A 4,523-nucleotide genomic window follows, 5' to 3' on the forward strand; every position below is an offset into this window, starting at 1 on the left:
GGTTCGCGCTTCTGCGGTGTGGTTTCGGTAATTTCAAAATGTTTTCGCCTGAGCCGAAAAAAATACTGCTTTCATTAAAGTCTGGCCCTTCAATTCGTTGCAGACGAATTGTTATACTAATTCTTAGAACTGCGGTATTGCGTAAAGCATCGAGTGAAAACTGCTCGCCAATTTTTTTCCTAAGAATAGTCAATGCGTAAAACATGTGCATATGACACAACTGTGCTGTGCAACATTTGCCTTCAAATGTACTCGTTGTCTTAGGCTGAACCCGCAAAATCAAGGTGCTACAAATTTCCGCAGTTCAAATTCATACACGATACATGCTTTTCCAGGTGATTAGATAGGCATGTAAAGTCCTAAACTATTGACAGCAGTAGAGGAAATCAGATCAAAAGGCTTGCCGCGTGCTGCGGGGCGGGGAGACCAATTATGTGCGCCCGGCTTGGTCACGTGGGGAACGTCTGTGTCGCCACCCATGGCTCCTACTTAAATTACATGCCAGCGGCGGCGGCGGTGCCGCGCGCGCTCCTGCAGGGCCACGGACACCGACCGGTTTGGCAAGGGGGCAGCTTTGCGCCGCGGCGCTTACCCGCATAGTCTTTGCCGCCGAGTGTGGCCGTCCCTTTCGCGGCGGGAGTGGCGCCTCCAGCGGCATGCCGCGCGTTTTGCCGCTAGTGTGTTCGTACCTCTGGAGAAGCCAAATTCTGTACATAAAAGTAAAATTGTTGAGAGCGCTGTGCTATGGGTGAAATCAATAAAGCCAAAGTGGATTTAAAGTAAGAAAATAATTATTGCTTAGTGTCCACCTTAGTGCAGGCATGCTGTACATCAGGTTCCAAGTCAATGAGAAATTTTATTCAAATTAAAAGCTATTGAGAAGAATGAATACCGCTTTTTTATGCCATTTGCAGTTTTCAAGAGACGGTTAAGGAATAATTACTCGTTTCATTGACTTGGTTCTTATATCTCCGAAATAAACCGAGAGCTGCCGCTGACGCGTCAGAATAAAGCATTGTTGCTCATATTTTTCTGGCCAAATGTAATTCTATGAAAATAATTCAAGCAGGCACTCAAGGCATAATTTCTCGACGACAAGCCAAGCAAGAGGTACATTTACCGGAAATGTATAATTGCACTCGGTAAATTGCGGCATCTGTAACTTATACCCTGTTAATTACTCATGTACGCTTCTAACGCAATCCTGCATTCACTAGATGTGCTTTATTCAGCTGCAAACGTCGAAGTGTACATAGAAATTTGCTTCAGTGCAATTCAATGTTTAATGCAATGCCATGTTTAAAAACGAAAACTATCGTGGCCCAGTGGAATTGTCCCCGTCCATTTTTCTTCATTTACTATTCGTGCCTTTTTGGATTATAGATTGGATTATGGGTTGAATTTCGGTCTATGATTTGTCTTATTGAATTATATATTGGAGTATTAATCGGCATGTTCGATGCCTATGAATTAGATTGTGGATTAGCTATTAATTCCTGAATGCCTCACACATCGTGTTTACGAGACTGATGTGCCATAAAAGGCAAGGCTTTCGCCTTAATATAAGATGGCAAAAGAGCTTCACCAAAACAGGGATGCACACAAATGCTTAGCATAGTCTGTGTTTTTGCTTATTTTTTCATCTTGAGCCTTCGTAGGCATCGCGTAACGACAGGTTCTAAATACGGCAATGATCTTGGGTGTCAGCGCCATTTTAAGGGAATGCAGCGATCGCAAGAAATATTTGCCTTTGCTTTTCTTTTTTGACAGTCACACGCACGCCATATTTCCAGAAAATGCTGCCGCGCGCCCTATCAAAAAAAACAGTCGTAAGCATTACCAAGAAAGGAAGGCCCACAGTGAATGCTAATGCACAGTCTTACCCTTAATATTGTGACGCCCATGAAAAGGCAATACGCATTCTGCGTGGTCGGCGTTGCTGGATAAGCCGAAGATGAGGAGAACGAGGTTGGTGGCGTCTCGTGCTCGGCAAGCGGACCCAGCTGTTTTGCGATCCTCCGTTCCAGGCTTAATAAACCACTGGGCGTAACATCTTGGTGGAAGGTGCCGGGTATTCAGGTTCCTCCGAAGACGGATCCCCAGATTCACATTCGCCGCAGTCGTCGCATTGTTGGTCTGCCGCCTTCTGTGCCAGTGATGTCCCTGGACGGCGACGCTTCGAGGTCTGTGCCCAGCAGTTCGTGGCAGCATTACCGGGAGCCACGGTCATTCGCGGGTTCATCTAGCGACGACGTCGATGAATGGCTCACCCACTACCTACGGGTGAGTCGCTACAACAAGTGGAACTCCTCCGCCCGGCTTGCGAACGTCGTGTTTTCACTAACCGACACGGCCCTAACATGGTTTGACAACCACGAGGATTCCCTCACGACTTGGGACCGCTTTGTAGAGGAGCTGAAGAAGTGTTTCGGTGATTCAGTCGTAAAGAAGAAGCGGGCTGAACAAACACTTACGCAAAGGGCTCAGCTCCCCGGTGAAACATGCACAAAATATATTGAGGAAATCGTGAAGCTATGCAAGGTCGTCTCTCCTGCCATGACAGAGGAAGACAAAGTTGGTCATTTGCTCAAAGGATTCGCCGAAGACGTCTACAATTTTTTGATCGGAAAAGAAAGTCTCGAGTCCGTGTCGGACGTCATCAAGCACTGCCGGACGTTCGAAACGTTGAAAATGCGTCGCATCACACCGAAATTTGGACGTTTGGCCGGGGTGACGACGGTGGCAGCTGTAGACACAACATCGTCGTGTGATCTGGCTTCCACAATCCGCCAGATCGTTCGCGAAGAGTTAACCAGGTAACTGGAACTCACTCGAAATTCATCAGAGCTCCCTCCTGTGTATCTCACGCGTCCTACTCCGCCATCCGACGTTAACACAGCGGACTTTGATGATCACCGGGTACCCCGAGGGCTGCGGCCGAACAACACACCGCGATTGCCCCCGGAGCACCGGTCCGGCTTTTACCAGCCTGTGCCGGCCACATACGACGAGAATTTTCGGCCCAGTCCTTCGTATGGTGACTACTTGCCGGCGCAGCCTGCTCCCGGTCCCTCTCTTGTGTGTTACCGCTGTGGTCAACCCGGACATATCTCCCGATTTTGTCCCTGCCGACAACCATCCCGTTACGGCTCCTCGACCTATCCTCGGCGTCCGGATTACCAACGCGGTCCTTCTCGATACCCGTCCTGCCCGCCTGATTCCGGCAATTCATGGCCTGCACAAATGCGGAATCATTCGCCGGCATCTGATAGAAGTGTGACGCCGCCTCCAGCCTTCCGAACACGTCGATCTCCATCACCCCGACGCCGCTCCTCCTCGCCTCCGCCGGAAAACTAGTCGCCGCGACCGATGGGGTGAGGTCGCTGGAAGTCTGCCGCCGGAAGTGATGCCCCTGCCTGTAGTTATGTTACAGAACAAAGTACATGTGCTAGTGTATGGTGTACCTGTGATTGCTTTAGTGGATACCGGTGCTACTGTTTCGGTTATGAGTGCTGCGTTTAAGTGCCTCCTAGGAAGAAAAGTTTTGTTTCGATGGGACAAAAATGTCCAGTTTTGTGGCGTGAGTTGTGAACCGTTGCCAGCAGTTGGAGTGTGTAGTGTTAAGGTTTCTTTGGGTGGTGAAGTCTTCAGCACGGAAATGGTGGTGCTCAGCCGGTCTACGCACGACGTTATTCTTGGCCTAGACTTTTTGCAAATGTGTGGCGCTAACGTCGACTGTCACACAGGTGAGCTCAACGTCGGTAAATGTTCCACCGCTGATCTTCTAGAAGGCTCGTGCAGTGGAGAGAGAGTGTTTTGTGTTGCTCGAGATACTGTTGTGCCTCCTTCTTCGGCTGTGTGCGTACCGGTTTCCTGCCCCGACACCGCTCTCGGCGTGTTTGATGCGGCTGTGGAACCGAACCACTTGAACTGCATGAAGAAGAACATCTTGGTTCCTCATGCCATGGTTTCCGTCATCAACGGAAGAACTGAACTGTGGACAGTGAACAGTTCGACGGAATCTGTTGTTCTGCCTGAAGGCCTGAAGCTTGCGTCATGCAGCCAATACACGCCGGTATCCGTTGCTTTGGTTACCGACGTCTTGGGCGCAGCAGCACCAGAGTTTTACGACGAGTCGCAGTTGCTCCGAATGATCGACAACTCGCTTTCCACGCATGAGCGCCGTGCACTGTTGACCATCCTCCGGCGATACTCCATTGTGTTTGACTTTTCGCAGCCCGGCGGCCCATCTTCCATCCCCTCGTCTCGAACCCTGCACAGGGTTGACACTGGTACGTCACATCCGATCCGCCAAAAGCCCTACCGAGTGTCACCGTCTGAACGCAAGGTAATCAATGACCAAGTGCAGGAGATGCTAACCAAAGGCGTTATACAAGAGTCCTCAAGTCCCTGGGCTGCTCCAGTAATTCTTGTCCGGAAGAAAGATGGCTCATGGCGTTTTTGCGTGGATTACCGTCGTCTGAATGCCGTCACGAGGAAAGATGTATACCCCCTACCTCGAA

The 4,523-nt window shown here is 49.9% G+C and overlaps 1 pseudogene; it reads left to right on the forward strand.

The window, feature by feature from the left end:
* The first annotated feature begins 2,093 nt into the window (after positions 1 to 2,093).
* Positions 2,094 to 3,357, forward strand: LOC149346460 (uncharacterized; annotated as a pseudogene).
* Positions 3,358 to 4,523: the final 1,166 nt, after the last annotated feature.

The sequence above is a fragment of the Amblyomma mixtum genome, chromosome 4 (assembly GCF_055824585.1).
Source record: "Amblyomma mixtum isolate Tamu chromosome 4, ASM5582458v1, whole genome shotgun sequence".
NCBI lineage: Eukaryota > Metazoa > Arthropoda > Arachnida > Ixodida > Ixodidae > Amblyomma > Amblyomma mixtum.